At 43.1% G+C, this 19,757-nt stretch overlaps 1 protein-coding gene across 2 annotated transcripts in view; it reads right to left on the bottom strand.

The window, feature by feature from the left end:
- The window catches only part of CDH12 (cadherin 12), a 671,646-nt gene extending 656,355 nt beyond the window's left edge, over nucleotides 1–15,291 (bottom strand). For both annotated transcript variants that reach the window (XM_053397110.1, XM_053397109.1), the window contains exon 1: nucleotides 14,861–15,291. The gene's annotated coding sequence lies outside the window, so the exon portion shown is untranslated. The remainder of the gene's footprint in view (nucleotides 1–14,860) is intronic.
- Between the last annotated feature and the right edge of the window lie 4,466 nt (nucleotides 15,292–19,757).

Here is a 19,757-nt window from a genome sequence, read left to right as displayed (position 1 = left end):
TCCCGAATGAATCCTTGTATCATGTAATCTTCAGGTCTTTTGCTCGTGATAGAAACTGATGGAACATCTTTTAGAAAAAGCAGACAATCTATTTCCCTCAGATATCCAGGGTGATGCTGGACGCTCTCTTTTTTATCTGTTACTTATATAGTTTGGTAACAAAACTGCTTGCTTTAGATTTTTTTTTTCCCCTTCTGTAACTCACCAGACCATAAATCGCGGAAGCAGGAAAGGCTAATGAATCTGTTTCTCAGTGCCAACAGATTTCAGCTAGGGTTTCCATAAATGGTGAATGTTCTCTTAGCACCACTGAGCAGTGGTTTGCAGACTGGTGTCCCTAGAAATTGCAGGGGTTTGCAGAAACATATCGGGAGTTTCTTGATGGGAAGATCAATGGTGGTGGACAAAGATGTGGCCAAAACGTGGAGACCCAGCTGACACAAGGCACTTTGTGCTATCAGTTGTTCTTGTTTTGAAAGCCCTAGAATAGAGGGAGGCAACCTGCAAACATCCAAATGCATTCAGAACTGTCGGCTGCCCGTTCTTATCATCTTGGTTTCTTTCAGAACAATTGTGCCTCCTTGCAGCAATCCCCGCAGAGGGAAGAAAGGTTGGCAGCGCTGAGAAAGAAATGTTTGTGTTCACTCTGTAGCAAGTTCACAGCTAGGCAGCGGCATCGCCTCCATCCCTTTCCTCTAGGTGCCTGGAATGGCCCGGCAGCGTGACATTTGCAATAAATGAAAAGCCTCTGGAAGCTATCAGTGTGCTTTCAAACTGGCACACTGGCGGCACTTTGCATGCAGGCCATGTTGTGGACCTCAGTGGAAGCAAGGAGGAAGAAATAGGGGCAGCTTTCATTGTAAATAATCTGCCACAGCAGGTCAGGTCACCTAACCTTCCCCACTGGAAAGGGGGGAAAGCCAGTAGCAAGAAAACAGAGAGGGAGTCAAAGGTCTCATTTTGACTAACAGCTGGGCCGTCTGTTCACCCAGATGGAGTCACAAGAGGCAGGTGTCACACAGTCACTGAGAACCCTGACCCTGGTCTGCTTTTATCAGCCTCTGACTGTAGCATCATAATTTACCAGCAGCTAGCAAGGCTTGGCGCCTCCTGGTCCAGGAAAGTGAGCTTTCCGGTAATCACTGGCTATCTCCAGGAGGAAGGGGTGGCTCGGCTCATTATTTAGATGCGATAACCTGACCCAAGCAAACATTGGGGGAATATAACGGGCTAAATGACACTCTGCAAATCGTACCGTGCCATGATCCATCATTAACCTTAGTGAGCCATTGCATTACTGGAGCAGCCTTCTAAATGAAGAGGTCACAGTTGATTTAAAAGCTCCAGAATTTGTTAATGCTCCAAGGACTTATATTCTATTAAAATGTCCGGCTCAGGCATTTGAATGTGTGTGTGTGCGCTCTCACACACTCACAGTACAGAGAATTGGTTTAATGGTTGGCTTAAATTTATTGCCATTTTTGCTTCCAGGTTAATGATGATACATATATGTAGGGTTGTGCCAAAAAATCTCCAGGTTTTATTGCTGGAGCTGAAAAATAGGTATTTTTTGAAGGGTACAAATGTTTCCTGGAAAAATGCTTCGTGTGGAAAATCAGACCCTGCAAATGTCCATACTTCCAAGAGACACCCCTGATTTAGAAAAGTTGTCCTGGTTTCTAACTGGATCCTGGAATGTCCCTCTTTCTCTTAGGACGTCACTATTTTCATTGGAGAAATGTTGTAGGTTAAGGAATTATTCGACCCCAAGCCATCTGAAGGCAATCTTTTATAGGGAAGGGTTTAATGTTTTATTATGTTTTTATACATGTTGGAAGCTGCCCAGAGTGGCTGGGGCAACCCAGTAAGATGTGTGGGGTATAAATAGTAAAATTATCGTTATGGAATGGGGCATCACTATTTTCATCTGAGAAATGTTGGAGGGTATGGAATATGCATTCCTGCCCCCACCCGGAGTTCTGTTTAGCTGCTGTTGCTGTGGCACCAACCCCTTCTCCCCAGTTAGTTATTCTTTCCCCTTCCTGAGCTAGTGTGTGATCCCAGCTCATTCGGGATCACGTCATGAGCGTGATGATATCATCACTGTTATGTATCCAATCTGATTTGGCTGTGTGACGACACCGCTGGGAGCAAGAGAAGCAAACAGAGAGGGAAATGAACAGAGGACAATGTAAATGAACGGGGGAACATTTTTGCAAGCAGTGCCAAAACAATTATCAAAAGTGGTGAATCATTTTTCAGCCGTGCCAAAAAATGTGGCATGCACATATATGCAAACACACACAAAACTGCCTTTCCGCACACAAATATTTATCACTCATACTTGTTGAAAGGACAAATAAGAAAGTCACTGGGGATGGAGAGCTTCAAAGCCTTGCAAGCAGCTCAGAGGAGAGTCTGGCAGGGATGGTACGGAAATTAAAACAGCATTGGCTAATGTGAAGCGGCAATTCATGAAGAATTAGCACTGCCCTTCAGAGCAGTTTTACTGAATTGAACCTAGGAGGGTTTTAAGATTAAGCCATTTAATTGCTGCTTTAGGAACTCTGGATTTTGCATAGCCATGAGTCCAGGTGTTAATACTGATTCTTCTCTGTTCAGTTCTGATAACAGGCCTGAATCTCAGAACCAATTAAGAGGAACCTTTTAAAGATTTCCTCCCAGTTTTTAATACATCCTCGGGCTTTGCTTTAATTGGGGACACTGCAGGAATTTGGGGGTATTGCACTGTGAGGAAGCCAAACACTACATTAAAAAAGGAGGGGTTGACTCTCCTGTGAGTTCTCCTAAGCCGACATTTCAACCGAGACTTATTTCCCTGCTGTTTGTGTTAGGCGGTTTGTTTTCATCCTGAAAGACCAACTGAAAACGTGAAAATTCACAGCTAAAGGAAGGGCAAATCCCCACACAAAATCAGGGAAAACCCAGAAATGTCCCTCAGCTAAATCAAATGCCTACAAGCCGGGGCCCTGTCCTTCTGTCATGCTTCAATCCCTGACAGCCCCTGCAGCTGAACAAATCCTTCCCCCTGACCTTAACACAGCAAAGAGCAACAGTTGTGGAAGCTAGAGGGGAGAGGTAAAAGGGAATGTCCTTCTTTATGGCTATCCTTTCCTCTCCTCTCTCCATTATCACCCAGAATGATGCTGGATGTGTAGTCATGACTGAGGATTGCTAATGGGTGCTAGGGATGACTTTGGGGAGTTTGGATGTCAATTTTGGTTCTCTCATCCTCTCCCCCTACAAATGAAATTCAGTTCTCTACCTTTCTGTAGCAATTTCACTTCAGGAAAACTTTGATCATAAACATCCACTGCTTTGTGAGACCTGAAGGAGCGTCTCCACCCCCATCATTCAGCCTGCACACTGAGGTCCAGTGCCGAGGGCCTTCTGGCGGTTCCCTCACTGTGAGAAGTGAGATTACAGGGAACCAGGGAGAGGGCCTTCTCGGTAGTGGTGCCTATCCTGTGGAAAGCCCTCCTGTCAGAGGTAAAGGAAATAAACAACTACCTGACTTTTAGAAGACATCTGAAGGCAACCCTGTTTAGGGAAGTTTTTCATGTTGGATGTTTTATCGTGTTTTTAATATTCTCTTGGGAGCTGTCCAGAGTGCCAGATGGGTGGGGTATAAAATAATAATAATAATGATGATGATGATGATGATGATGATGATAATAATAATAATAATAATAATAATAATAATAATTCATTGGGAAAAGGGTAGTCTATGGACTACGCTCGACACAAATCCAGAGTGGAGTCCCTATGATTGTTGGATTGTGCCCTGTATGCCTTATTTTGGCAACTCCTGCAGCCAATCTGGTGCCAAACATTTTGCTCTGCTTTCCTTTGCTCCCTTGGACCACATCAGTGAGGCCAAGGAGGGGGGGGTGTCTTGTCATCTGGGCAGCCCAGGACCTCATACACACTGCCCAGGCTTGCACCCCAGGGAAGTCACTTCGGTGCTGCTAATGCAATGGTTTGACTTCACCCTAGAAGGTGCACTCCGTTGTCTCCTGAGGTGGACCGAGGCAAACAACAACAACATCTGCATCTGCTTTTTCACATAGTCACCACTGCTTTTTAAGGTGAGCTTGAAAGGGTCTAGGCAAAATAGTTAAAGGAATGTAGAGGGAAATGCATTGTATTTTTTTAAAATAATAAGATTCCCTCTCTCTCTGATGTCTCACACAGCTCCGTAGTGATGGCCGAGGAGGAAAAGAATCTAAAGAGCAAAACTTAATAACCTTAAACACATTTACTTGGATGTAATTGATTTCAGCCTTAGGGCTATTCTATATATGCCAAGAATACTGACATTTCAGCCCAGGTGGGTCAAGCTGATATCCAAGCTGTAGCTCAAAGGAACACCACCAGGGGAATTTTCTACAGAGCAGCTCACAGAATAGGTTAGTACATTATTTCAAATGCCAGCATCCGATCTAAGTCAGTTATAAGCCACTTAGAGAGCAATGGCATTCCATCCACGTTATTTCTGACCAACCTGAAATGCTCCCAGGTCAGCCGCCATCATTCAAGATAGAACACTAAGTTATGTGCACATGATGTTCTGTGTGAACGACTGCTTGGTGTTGTTTTGCTTGCTTTTTCACTCACACTGCATACAGCAACTAATATTTGGCCCTTTCTGTTGCTGTCCAGTACCTACCTACCTACCTTCCTTCTTTCCTTCCTTCCTTACGGGGTCTTCGCTGCGAGACCACATTCACCCGGTGCTATACCAGCTGCACTGGCTCCCGGTGGAGTACAGGATCAGGTTTAAGGTGCTGGTTTTAACCTTTAAAGCCCTATATGGCCTAGGACCCTTGTACCTACGGGACCGCCTCTCCTGGTATGTCCCACAGAGAAACTTACGGTCTTCAAATAAAAACATCTTGAAGGTCCCAGGCCACAGAGAAGTTAGGCTGGCCTCAACTAGAGCCAGGGCTTTTTTGGCTGTGGCTCCAATCTGGTGGAACTCTGTCACTAGAGACTAGGGCCCTGCGGGACTTGGCATCTTTCCGCAGGGCCTGCAAGACAGAGCTGTTCCACCAGGCCTTTGGCCAGGGCACAGCCTGACTCCCTCCCTCAGCAATCTTCGTGGAGCTCTGGCACAATGGTTGCCAGTGGCTTGATTTGAATTAATTTTATAATGAATGATTTTAGAGTGTTGTTTGTGCTGTACTTTTGTACTGTTTTATTGTTGTTAGCCGCCCTGAGCCCGGCTTCGGCTGGGGAGGGCGGGATATAAATAAATAAAAATTATTATTATTATTATTATTATTATTATTATTATTATTATTCCTTCCTTCCTTCCTTCCTTCCTTCCTTCCTTCCTTCCTTCCGTTGCAATGATTGCAGAAAGTTGCAATCTGCAGGAGTCCTTTAGATGCATTTCATAATAAAAGTTGGTCTCTCTGTCTGTCTATTTCACACACTTATAATTCACAATAAAAACTCAAAAGTAATACTGGGTTTAAAGGTTTGGGCTGTGAGCAGCTGGGGCAGAGCTGCTACACCAGATACACAGCAAGTGGGTCACTATTGCTTACCGAGAGGGGGAGGGGAAGGGAGAAAGTGGTGGGGAGGTTGATGTCATGTAAATGATGACCGCCTCTTTCCATATGAACCTACTCAGACCCCGAGATAATCTTCTGAAGCCCTCCTTCATGTGTATCCTCCTCTAGAGGTCTGGAGGGTTGCAACACAAGAAAGGGCCTGCTCTGCAGTGGCTCCCTGTCTGCGGTATGCTCTCCCCAGAGAAGTTCGCCTGGCACCTTCATTATACACCGTTAGACACCAGGCAAAAACGTTCCTTTTTAACCAGGCCTTTGGTTGACCTGATTGACATATTCTACCCTTTTAAAATGTGCCTCTTTTGGTGGGAGGGGGTGTTGTTGGGTTATTGTTCTTATTTTGATTTTATACATTGTGATCTTTTCTGTGAACCGCCCTGAGACCTACGGTTACAGGGCAGTATATAAAATCAATCAATCAATCAATCAATCAATCAATCAATGCACCAGTAGGACCAGCACATTAGTGTCACTATTGCATTTGCATCATGCCAAACTCCTCACCCCCTCAGTAAGCAATTAGGACCGACCTGCTGGGAATCTAGCATATTCATCCTACCAGATAATCTACTTCTGGCTCTGAGTCCATCACTCTGTCTTGAACGCTGGCCGGCTGGTTTCCTCAAAACATTCCATTTGGTGTGGCCACTTTCACTAATTTGTCAGTGAGAGGACGACTACAAATATCAGTCAGTTGTGACACATCAACAGGCTAAAGGAAGCAGGGGTCAGGGAAGGCCCTCGCTTTCACTTTACAAATGTTTCCTGTCTTATATGGAATTTTTATTTGCCACAGGTGAACAGTTATTTACATGCCTGAAGTAGATGATGTAAGCATTATTTTCAATTCTACAGTAGGAAACCCAAATATGACAACCCCCAAACAAGTGTCTGGAACGGAAAAGATGATTTACATATATTTGTTTTAACATTTTAATCCTAATTTCACCCCCAAAGGTAGCTAGTAACAGCCATTAAAAACATCAGTTAAAATATTAAAAATTAACAGAACTACCCCCCCAAAAGCAGTAAAAGCAGAAACAATCAGCAGTAAAAACAGGCAGCAAAATAGAAATTAAATACATCATCAACTGAAAGTTGAGCAGAATTGGATTTATTTTAACCATACTTAAAGCTAACAGAATAGGTACCAACTGGGTATTCCTAGAAAGAGAGTTTTATAACCAAGGTGCCACTACCGAGTAGGCCCTCGGTAGGGCCTGGCAAGTAGGCGGGAGATGACAATGATCAAAAGTCTCACAAACAGGCAACAAACATTTGGCTCTCCCTGTAGCTGTGTATTTTATCCTAGAAATGAACTGTGCAGGTGAATGGACATTTGCCTGTAGAAGGAATTTGTCTCTCTGTGTTAAAAATAAAAAATGCTGGGGAACTTATGAGTGATGAACAGAACAGCTGCAAAGTTTATAGGGCTCCAAAGAACTTTATATGAAAATGTGTATATTGCCTTGTCATATTTATAGAAGAGTCATTGCACACGCTAATGAATTGTAACCATCTCTAGGGCAGAATATATCAACCCCATTAACTGTGCTGCAGAACAACATAAACTAGAAAGAGAAGTCTTCTAACCAGCTGTGAACAGCAAGCTGTCAACCACTTTTATAATTGTAGGTGATTAATCTCCCTACTCCAAGTTATTAATTAATTTATTGGGCTTAAATAAATTTGCATATGGCCAAAAACTCAATGCAGATAATCAAAACTTCTATCACTCATTATGAGAAAGAAAATCATTATCTATCATCTACCTGTCTGTCTATCTATCTATACATACATACATATGACCAAACTTAACCCAAAATAGCAACAGAGGCCCTTAATTTGCAAGAAACCAAGTAAAACTGGCTTGTTAAAATTGGCCACTATCAGTGAATTGATTAAAGCCTTGGTTAATTCATTGATTAACTCACACCTAAAGAAGCATGGGAACTGAAGTTTGTTCCTCAATGAGCTATAATTCCCAGAACTCTTAACAAGCTACAGTTCCCAGGATTCCTTGAGGGAATCCTTTCTTACTCTGGGATCAGGAAAACTCCATTGCTTTGGGATAACTTGGTCATAAGTATCAGCATGATCACCCTGCCTTCTGCTTTTGCAAGAGATTTAAACAGCTACCTCTGATAACTGGGTTATGAAAATGCATCTAGAGCTATCCTCTCTCCAAGCAGTCAGAGGAATGACTGAATAACCTATAGTGATGGGCAGGACTTTGGGCCATAGGTCTGGGACCCCACTCAGAAGACGAAACAAGAGAATCTCAAATGCAGGAAGGATAGGACGCCACAGTTTGAAATAAGCAAAGTGATACGCATTACGTTCTAAAGAGCCAGTAAGTCCAGATTCTAACATTTTCTGAGTGCATCGCTAAAAACCTATAGCCCTACTTTAAAGCAGCTAGGTTTTACCTCCAAGAAACCAACACGAGAGAGCTAAGTGCATCTCAAGACAGCACAAAACCAATGACATAAGTGCATAATATACTCTCTCCCCGAAGATATTAGTGTTTGTAGAACACAACCAGCTCCAAAGTCCTCCTGAAAGTGGACTCAAATTTTCTCTACTACAGAAATGTATGGCCTATCGTGATGCCTAGTTTCTTGAAATCCAATTGTCGGCTAAATTCTATAGTACAGTAGTACTGGGAGGAGTGGACAGGGAACAGGGAGGAGAAAGGAGCTGTTCTGAGGTTTTATGGGGCCATTGCCTTTATAAAATGCTGGATTCTTGTTTACTGTGCTTTTTGCAACCAGCTCGTTGAGTAAAAGCTGAAGATCATAGTCCATTTTTCAAAAGGAGTAGTGGATGACCCTGGTCTAAACACCTCCTTAGAAGCATTTGTCTATGCAGCCTCTATTGCCGGCACCAACAGTAACTCACGTGCATGGCAAACGGCTTTGCAATACCTTGACTATGAGAGGTGCTATATAAAACCAAATTCTATTCTCCTTTAGAAATGACTCATAAAAAACGTCACCCCTTTAAGTGTGTGTGTATATATATACACACACACAAAGCCGTCTGTGTGTTTATACATAACACTTAAAGTGGAGGCATTTTTACGAGCCATTTATAGCATAGAAGAGAATGGCGTTCTGAAGCAGAAGCTTCTATACTCAAGACCTCTCAAAGCACTTTACAAATCAGTGGGTTAGAAGCTGGAAATGAAGAGGCTGCATGCAAACGCATTTAAATTGTGTATGTACATTACACACACTTTCATTTTATACATGAGCAGAGATCCCATATTTAAACTGTGGGACTTAGGATATTACCAGATTGATATTCATGAACCATAAAAAAAGCTACCCTGAACCCTCTCATCTACTTAATGCTCATTTTAAGCCAGGGCTGTGCAAATTTGTAGCCTACAGAGACAAACACCCAATCAGCTTAGTGCTGTGCTGAAAATTTCTTTCTCCCCCCTCCTTTAACCATTCTTCAAATGACGTCAAACAGATGGGGACATTTCAATGAAATCCTTATAAGTTGGAACTCTGGGTTTTTCTTATGCTCACCTCACCAAGTCAAGAGATATTTTGTTGATGTCTTTTTTTTTTTTTACATCCTACAAATCAACACTTTAGTGGTCTATACTCTGCAGCCTTCTCTTACAAAAAAAAGATGTTTAGGGCTACTTTCTTTTTCCTACTCATATTGAAATACTGCACCTCAGTGAGGCCAAACTTAGATTCACAAAATGTTTAGGGGTATGCGTACCCCAAGAAAAAAGCAGTGTGTGTGGGTGTGTGGGTGTGGGTGTGGGTGTAATTATTGAAGAAGAAAATTTGTGTGGAAAGGTATGGTTTTTCTAAGGTAAAAGCAAGACTTTAATTAAAAACAAAATCAGTGAATACACCACTCTCAGGCACTCAGAAGCCAGCTTCACATACTTCAATTAAATCTCAGGGGAAGATGCCCTAAGGGAAAAAAATATATAGCAATTTTTAGATTTCCCCCTTATAGCCAATGGGGGGTGAAACAGAGCTTTAGATTTCGCATACTACATTTCGACCTGAATCATGAATCCAATCAGAAGGACACAGAGCAGATTTGAAACACAATGGCCTGCTTCCAACTGCTACAGATACAAGGCGCTTCATGTGGTCACTGTGCACCACACACACACACATACACACACACACACACACACACACAATCCCACTCAAAGGTTTTCATCATTTTCATGCATTGTATTAACTGTGTTGTCCTTCTAGATTGAAATTATTATATTCATTGCTATAAACCACTTTTTAAAAGTACAGTTTGGGTATCGTCAAACAGAAAATGAGTGGCAAATAACTATTAGCAGATAGTTCTAACAGGAAACAATAAAATTCCCCGGGAGGAATAGCTTTAAATCTAGGAATTAAAGTATACATGACAATAAAGAGACCCTCACATTACAGCTTTGGAAATTTGGATTCAAATCTTAAGTCAGCAAGTGGACTCCTTTGGGCTAGTTTTCATTCTTGAGCATCTTTTCCATCATCTGGAAAGTTGAATTAACAAAAAGCCAAGTTTAGAGGAATTTTGGGTGCCTTTTTAGGTTAAATATTATGCCACACTTTGCACAGTGTAGAAACATATTTCAGCTTTCAACTGAATTCAGCAGAAATAAAGTCCAATTTCAAAGAACCATGTACAGTAGCCTAATTATGTTGGTCCTTGGTGCATTTTCAATATCTGCCTACAATTTTCAAATTCCAGAATAAGCATGAAGAGAGTTGGAATGGGTCATGCATTTCTTTTGTATTTCCAGGCCCAATTCAAAGTGTTGGTTGTAAACTATAAAGCCATAAATGACTTAGGCCCATGCCTCATCTTTCCCACCATGAATCTGCCCATACTCTTACATCACCATTGAAGACCCTTCTCTGGGTACCACATCTGAGGGAGGTTTGGAGTGTGCTAACAAGGGACAGTGCTGCCTCCCCATCTGTGGAATGTTCTCCCCTGCAAGGCCCACCTGGCATTGGCTTTGCTATGCTTTCAGTTCCAGGTGAAGAGATACTCCAGGTATTTGATGGTATGGCATGGCATGGTTACTTTTATGCCTGTTTTAGTAGATTACCACTGATGTTTTGTCTGCTATGACGGTGTTGTTATGACATTGTTTATATGGCTTTGCATTAGTCTTGGGACTTTTCAGATATGAGCACGCACACTTTACATTGTGGGTGCCCTTTGCGGGATCGTGCATGGTGCTACAGTTCCCAGGGAGCTTACTGGCAAGCAGGGGCTGGCTTGCCTCTCAGTGTTAATTTTTGGAGGTTCACACCCAGCCTAAGTAATCAGGTTTCTTGCTGGGAGGTAGGGCCAGACCCATTTATAAATAGGGGTGGAGCTCTGGAGATTCACCCTCCCTACCCTCCCTTTCTTTAATGTTCCTTGTTTGCAGGTTAACTTTTTTTTTTCCTGCTTAGCAGGTGCTACTATGTTCTTTGACTGGTTGCTGTTGAAGGACCAGGAATAAATTTTCCTGCATTGGTAGGTTTTGTCTTCTCCGTAGCAATTTGTCACAACTTTGGTGGTTATGGCCTTGGGTGGAATCCTTTAGTCTTTTCTTCCCTATAATGGTGTGTGTGTGTGGTGACTCACTCCCCTGCAGTGGCGATTCCAGGGTCCCCTCTTAAAAGGGGTTATATAATGGGTGTCACTGGCCATACACTGAAAGGTCGTCAGTGAACTACCCTGAGTGTGGGGATATGGGCTTGGCTGCCTGCTACACTTACATCTCACAGAGCACCCCCATATCCCATTTACCCTCATGTGCCCCAGTTCCCCCCAGCTGGGGGGCTGGGAGGGATATATGCCCAAGGCCTATGCCAAGGTCTTCCTACATGTGGAAGTTTAATAAAGTTGTGGCCTAATTTTAATTCCATATAACGTTGTCAGAGTCTTTATTCCTTCTTACGATCCCTGAGGGCTGGGGTTATCACCACCTGGTCACACGATAGCATTTAAGAAGTCTAATAAAACCAAGCTAAACACCTTCAGATGGAATTGCACATTACATACATGAGCCCAGTGACTTTATGGAGTCATTTCCAGCCAGCGAGGGCAACTGGGATCTGTCCATGGTACTGATTTCCCTGACCACTGCTTCTAATGGCTTGACTTGGCTTGCCCAGAACAGCTTTGGTCTGACTGCATTCATGTCCTATGTGAGCATCAAGTGAATATGCTACTTAGTGAAAGCTGGAGACTGGAAGCAGAAAGAGTCTGATTCATACTGTGGGTGCAAGGGATAGAGATGTGGGCATCATGGCAGCTTGTCCAAAGATCTATGCACACTTAATGATGCAACTGGGAATGTGAAAAGGCATACTGGTTCTCAGTTCATCAGAATCAGATTAATTCTGGATGTCTAGCAGATGTATTCTTAATCAATTTACCCCTCTTCCTATATCAGTTGTAATTCAGAAAAGTGATGGGGTTACTACGCAGAGAGACAGCTGCTTTACTATGTGACTTACCCAGGCTGGACATATTCTTCCCAGGCAACTACAACAGAGTGCTAATGTGACAATTCAACCTAAGGAAAGCTAATACATATATTCTTATCAAAGGTTTGGTAAGTAAACAACTTTGCAACTGTGGAGGCAGCAGCAACCACACTACTTAGGACATCTGCAGCACAGATCTCAGAAGGTCCCTGTCATCTGGGATGATCCACAGTGTGGCTCCCTTCCTCATTGGTGTTTTCCTAATTTTTCAGAGGAGGTGATGTTGACATCACTGGCTCCTCCCATGCAATCCTGTGTTTTTGATGTTACCAGGGTGACGCATGAAATTACACAAGCTGCACTGACTCCCACTTGGTAAGATAATGTCCAACGGGATACTTGTTGCAAGTAACTTCTATTGAACTTATGGGATTTACATTTGAGTAAATGTTATTTGGATTTCAGTGCCAAGGGATAGCAGATGCATCTTAACAGTTTTGTTGTTTTTGTTTTTTTTTTTGAGAGGAAGATGACATTACATGACTGTTTTGAGTTAAAATATTAAAATTCCTTTTAAATGTAAACTGGGCTGAAAACAATTTTGTACTGATTGCGAGGAAGGCCCTTGTTTTAATTTTGGCCAGAAATTGACAGTCCTATCCTGGATACGGGCAACAAACTTGAATAGATTGGCATCGATCACCAGCTTATGGTGCAGATATAACAAGTGGTCATTGTTGAGTTGGCTGTGAAAGTGGATGGGCTAACAAGTCCTGAGCATATTCTTGTTGAGCAAAACTTCCTTCTGCCATGCTGAATAGAACATAAGCTGTGGGAGACCTCACAGTCTCCAGCTGCCGTACAGTCCAACCAAAGAGATAGGGAATGCCACAGGCTTGGCACAGACCACAGAAATTTTGCAAGTGAATTCAAAAGCTGACTGGCAAAAAAAACAAAGGAGGCACAAAATGCATCAAGCAATGAGTGTTGTAAAGTGTATGTGTGGGGGAGACAAAACTGTATTTTTTCTGGTGTAGCTTTCCTTATTAAACCATGATGTGCCTTATTATGGAGAACAGAGTGATTATATTACTGCACAGTTTCCAAAAATGGCCCTTTGATCTTGGTACAGGTGAGCATCAGGCAAGTAGCTTGATCAGTTAAGATGTAAGCACCGCAGTTCAGGCGCTGATATGTTCAAGAGGACTACAAATCAATTCTGCAATTAACTGCTTATGACTTTGGTGGTATAACCATCTGGCTTCTCCTTCTTGGGGACATATTTGTAAAACTCCTAGGAACCCTCCCAACAGTTAGTGGCAACCACTGAAACATCTAATCAAGTCTTAATGGGGGAGAAATAAAGACCTCCTGACCAGTTCATGAATAATATGAGAGACTGAATTCTCAATAATGTTCTTCCATTCATTGCACTTATTATTAATAATATTTTGCCTTGCATCCAATGAGGTGTGTATTGAAAAGTGCATAGCATGACATTAACACCTGCTCTGTATGCTGAAATGGTTATGCTTTTGTTGGTCATGCTGGAAGTGGAAAACAATAAAGCAAAGGAAATATAAATGACTTATTTTCCCCCTCTTGGTTTTCATCCAGCAGTACAGCAGTTTCTATTTTCCTAACAAGCATCTTGTGGATATGTTTTACAATGTACGGATGAGGGGATGTGCAGTATTGTGAAAGATCACGGAACCCAAAAACAAAATCCATTGGCCACCTATTCCCCCCCCCCACTGTGGGAAATACTTTAACTTAGACAATATGTGTGTCTCTTATTAGTAAAGATCAGAATACAAAGCTATCAAAGTCACAGAACTGTGTGTCACATTTCTAATGGGGGGGGGGATTAAATATCTAGAAAGAGAAAGCAAGATTCCTCTGCTCCCACCCCGATCTCTCACATGCAAAAGACAAGGCTTCGGTGAATGTTTACAATTTGGTGCTAAATAGTTCATTTAAATGCTTATTTAAGAATTATGTGAGTTTCACTTATCACCACATGATTAATTTGGGCAAGATCATTTGGGGGGGAAGGAAGCTTCAGTGCTTGCACTGAATTGTCTTATTTGCGACTGCTGAATTAGATCCTTGCTTAGAAATGGAACCTGTAATCCAGTTAAACAACAGGTAATAGGAACTGGAGAAAAGTTGCCTTGCAGTGCTTTTCTTTGGAACACAAAGAAACCAAACCCCCTCTTTTAAAAGGTCAGCTTTTAAGCACCTCAAACAGCTGCCACAATTTAAGAAAAAAAAATCCTTCAAATAGCATCAGAAATCTCTCACTCAAGTTCTGCACTGTACCTTAAGGGGGGGGGCGGTCTTCTAATGAACTATATTGCATAATATTTGACACAACTGTTCTCTGGTCCACCAAATTCAAACCTTCGAGAGCCCCACCTGTGCATCTTTTAAGCTAGAGGCAAAGGGAAATATTTCTGCACCTTTGCTATTTGCTATTTCCCTCTCTGCACTTCTGCACAGAGCTACTGCCTTGCAACCCCTTTCCTCGCTCTCAGATCAATACATACCACACACTCATCCACTTTCTTGAGAACTTATTCAAGTTTCCCCTGTCACTGTGTGTGGGACAACCTCCCCCAGGAAGAAAAGGATGCCCGAGGTCATTTCCTCCGTCTTGCAAAAGCCCTCGCCATCCAGTGGCGCAGCGTTTGCAAATCTGCCGATCCCTGTGGGTCTGGGATCTCAGGATGCAGAAGCCACCCGATTGCGTTTCATCATCCCCGTTTTGTGTTTTGCTTTTATAAGGCTTACCTGTTCTATGAAACTGCAGCAGGGAAGCAGGCGGCGGCGGCGGCGGCAGCGGCAGCAGCAGCAACAGCAGGAATATGCAACAGCAGCTTCGACTAAGGGAAAACCTTGCCTCGCTATCCCACCGTCGCAACAAACTGTTTTCGCAGGCGTCCTCTTTTCATTCACCAAAGATAAAACAAGAAAGGCAGGCGGGTTGAAACCACTTCCTTACTGGCAGAGGTCGTCTCTCTTCTCAGAAATGACTGGATCTCTCTCTCCCTCTCTCTCTCCCCACATTTACCCTTCAGATCAATACAGCTCTTTAGCAGCAGCTTCAGCTAAACTGCAGCTGATAGAGCCTAGCCAATAGGTACAGAGGATTCCCCTTCTGCAACCCTCCCTCAAAAAGACACACGCAGAGCATGCATTTCAAATGTTATTAGTTGGGGAGGAAAGGCAAAAGTCATCTTAACCCCTTGCTTGAAGCCTAACCTGTCTCTCTTCCCCCTCCATCCCCCGAGTGCAGCTTTCCAGGCTGACTTGAAAAGACTCCCCAGCCAAGCAAAGAAGCCCAGTTGGAATCATGGAAAGAGTGTGACCCTGCGAAGCCTCTAAAAGTGTTTTTAACTGTCCAAAGGCTGTCAGCCTCTCTCTCTCACACACACACAACACAACACAAGATAACACAACAATACAACACACTCAGAGCTAGCAAACTGTAAGTAATAATCAATTCATGTGCTATAAATCAGCTATCCTGCACACAAACACCTGCTCATGCCATTGGTGTCTACTAATGCAGGCAGTGTTCCATCATGTGAATCATCGAGTTGGAAGGGACCCCGAGGGTCATCTAGTCCAACCCCCTGCAATACAGGAATCTCAGCTAAAGCATCCATGACAGTTTCAACCTCCGCTTAAAAATCTCCAAGGAAGGAGAGTGCATAACCTCCTGAGGGAGACCGTTCCACTGTCGAACAGTTCTTACTGTCAGAAAGTTTTTTTCTGATCTTTAGTCAGAATCTCCTTTCTTGTAACATGAAGCCTTTGGTTCAAGTCCTACCCTCCAGAGCAGTACCCTTATAATGAGACAGACTCTTGACACCTTCTGCCCATTCTCTGCTCTGACCTCCAGTAGCTCTCCAAGTTTTTCCTAGTTTTGCAATGGGAGGGGTTTTCTAAAAAATAAAGGGGGGGGGGAGAGAGGAGAAGTGGAGATCACTGAACCATTTAGTTCAGTTTTGCCACTAGATGGATTAATCGATCTATGCCAGTTTTGCATATTTGCACCCAGAATTCCATTGTGTTTACATATTATTTTGCCAATAATAATAATAAATCTCAAATTCCACAGCAATGGCTTTCCCTAGCATGCATCATTCACAGAACCCCCAGTACTGTTCTAGCATATTCAGTTAAAGGTAACTAAAGGTATATATGTATTTATTATTCATTCATTCATTCTGGTTTTATCATTATTAGTAGTAGTAGTAGTAGTCAGTTTTTATGGCCAAGCCCTCACCAAGCAACATACAGAGAGAAACAGAACAAGAGAGTCTCAGACAGAGTATGACACACTGAGTGGATACAGACAAACAGATGGATACAGACTGAATGAGATCACCAAAATTCTCTTAAGGAAAGTCAAAGTAAAAAGATAAATTTTAAGTACTTATTAAATGGCAAAACTGAAGGGGCCAAATGAATGTTAACTGGAAGAGGGCACAAATATATCTGCAAAGCATCAGATGGCACAAACTCTGAACTGTGGGTGCTAGATACATGAAAATCAGTCTACTTGAAATCCGCCACTGCATGCAGTTATTGTTTTTGTTTGTTACTATGATGTGTATAAAGGGACACGGGTGGCGCTGTGGGTAAAACCTCAGTGCCTAGGGCTTGCCGATCGCATGGTCGGCAGTTCGAATCCCCGCGGTGGGGTGAGCTCCCGTCTTTCGGTCCCAGCTCCTGCCCACCTAGCAGTTCGAAAGCACTCTTAAGTGCAAGTAGATAAATAGGTACCGCTTTATAGTGGGAAGGTAAACAGCGTTTCCGTGTGCTGCGCTGGTGCTGGCTCGCCAGAGCAACTTCGTCATGCTGGCCATGTGACCCGGAAGTGTCTCCGGACAGGGCTGGCCCCCAGCCTCTTAAGTGAGATGGGCACACAACCCTAGAGTCGGACACGACTGGCCCGTACGGGCAGGGGTACCTTTACCTTTTATGATGTGTATGGGAGGGACGCAGGTGGCGCTGTGGTCTAAACCACAGAGACTAGGACTTGCTGATCAGAAGGTCGGTGGTTCGAATCCCTGTGATGGGGTGAGCTCCTGTTGCTCGGTCCCTGCTCCTGCCAACCTAGCAGTTCAAAAGCACGTCAAAAGCGGGAAGGTAAACGGCGTTTCCGTGCACTGCTCTGGTTCACCAGAAGTGGCTTAGTCATGCTGGCCACATGACCCGGAAGCTGTACACCGGCTCCCTCGGCCAGTAAAGCGAGCCGCAACCCCAGAGTCGGCTGCGACTGGACCTAATGGCCAGGGGTCACTTTACCTATGATGTATATGCTTGGGTTTTTTTTATATTGTAAATTTCCCTGTGTTCCTCAGATGAAGGTTGATGTAGAAAACTAATAAACAATATGAAATCTTGCAAGTGTAGCACTACTTATATAACTAGACTTCTCCCATGTTGTGCTCCTAATCTGACCAGACCAGTGTTGTGAGCAGTTATTTGCATATATCATAGATGATTGACCTACTATATATTTTGGAAAGTGGTTTGTCTGTCGCAATATTGCCATATCATCACCAAACTTCCCACAATAGTTCCTGAGATGTGGCAGCAGACTCTGTTGCCATTTGGACACCGTTGGCCATTGTGAATCAAGTCTTTTTTGCACAGCTCTTCCTGAAGTGAACTTGGGGTTTGAACCTGGGACGTTTGGCATGCCAAAAATGTGCTCTACTATACATCTACATGGGATGCGGGTGGCGCTGTGGGTTAAACCACAGAGCCTAGGACTTGCCGATCAGAAGGTCGGCGGTTGGAATCCCCGCGATGGGGTGAGGTCCTGTTGCTCGGTCCCTGCTCTTGTCAACCTAGAAGTTCGAAAGCACATCAAAGTGCAAGTAGATAAATAGGTACCACTCTGGCTGGAAGGTAAACGGCATTTCCGTGCGCTGCTCTGGTTCGCCAGAAGCGGCTTAGTCATGCTGGCCACATGACCTGGAAGCTGTACACCGGCTCCCTCGGCCAGTAAAGCGAGATGAGTGCCGCAACCCCAGAGTCGGCCGCGACTGGACCTAATGGTCAGGGGTCCCTTTACCTTTTTATACATCTACATGCAATGCCATGCACCCACAACTGAGGCATGTTGATGCCCCTACTTCAGGATGCCATAGCTACTTTGGTGTAAGAAATGGATGCAGCCAGCATAACCTCTGATCAGGATTAAATGGGTGTAAACAACTGCAAGGATGTTTGTGACCTGCTCTATGAATCTTTACTTCTACTAGTTTTGAGATTTTATTTGCCACTGCAGTATGGATAGTGGAGTAGGAGACATGTTGGTGCTCTTGGACCTTTCAGCATCTTTTCATACAATCAAACCTGTCTTTCAGTTCCATATCTTCTGATCACATTTCCTGTTGGCCATGATCTACATCCTACTTCTTGCTGTTTAAAAAAGTTCTTCCACTTCTGCTTCTTTCAGTCTTTTTCAACGAGAGTTTGGTAGCTTTATCCTCTAGATTCACTCCAAATTATACACAGAATTCTTTCTCTCTCAACTCTATCTCTGCCAGCTCAGAATATTTCTTAATCTCTCTGCCCATAGTTTCATTCTGCTCCTCCAACTTCACAGCTTCACCACACGACTGTTTCATCATCTATTGCCTCTAGTTTCAACATTCCACTCTCCTATTTTTAGTTGCTCATCCATGATGCCAGCAGTCCATGGTGTGTCCAGCAGTATTTTCGTCATACTGAGTGTTCTTGGTCTTATTAACAACTCACTCTATACTTTAAGGTCTTACAGTCTCTGCCTTAAAAGCTTGAGCCTCCCATCTCCTTATCTCCAGACCACACCCCCCCCACACAGTGGAGTAGATAAATTAGTTTCTCTTTGCAGCCAGCACTTTCATCCAAGGGATGGAAGGTTAAGAGTAAAATAAAATAAATATTTTTAACAGTTGGAACACCCCTTAGCCATTTAGAATCTTTCTTAGTCGCAGCCAATTAAAACATTTTTTTTGTTTTGCTTTCAGCATTTTTAATAATTGCCCCTTCTTAAGCTAGCAGTCAGTTCACATTCCAGATACAAATTTCAACCGGCAGACAGATCACCTCAATCATAATTTATAACAGTCTCAAAAGCAATTAAAGAAAGGGAAGTTTTGCCAACCTTATGCCTGAAGGACTGACCCTCAGGACTATTATGTGGTGTATGGGCATGATTAGAGTCACTCTCTCCCATCCGGGTCCCTCAAAACTTCTCAGTCTCCCAACATAAAAAGCAGCCCTTTCAGAGCATTAGAGGTTAATCTCTGTTCTCTTTGTCTTCCCAGAGAGATTAATGACCACATAATTATCTCTGCTAACAAGACTGTCAACAAAAGATGTCTAGTCTGCCATCTTCCTCCCCGGAAGTCCCCAAACTATGGTGTGCTTGTGACATTAATTTAAAATTAATTTGTGAACTGGCACTTTCCCCCAGTAACAGCACTGATCGTACTACACTATACTATTGTTAATATATTGTTGACATAGATGTTTCTGGTGTTTGATTTGAATCAGTAATAATGTATATTTATTTCTAATGTTATAAACTGCTTCAAGATTTATTTGTAATTGTGAACAGAATAAAAGTATATCTAAATAAATTAGTAAACATTCAAAGCCCTTGGAGTGTGTATGTGTACAC

This window comes from Podarcis raffonei, chromosome 7 (genome assembly GCF_027172205.1).
Source record: "Podarcis raffonei isolate rPodRaf1 chromosome 7, rPodRaf1.pri, whole genome shotgun sequence".
Classification (NCBI taxonomy): Eukaryota; Metazoa; Chordata; class Lepidosauria; order Squamata; family Lacertidae; genus Podarcis; species Podarcis raffonei.
Note: the sequence above shows the minus strand (reverse complement) of the source record. Positions and strands in the feature narration are given on the sequence as shown.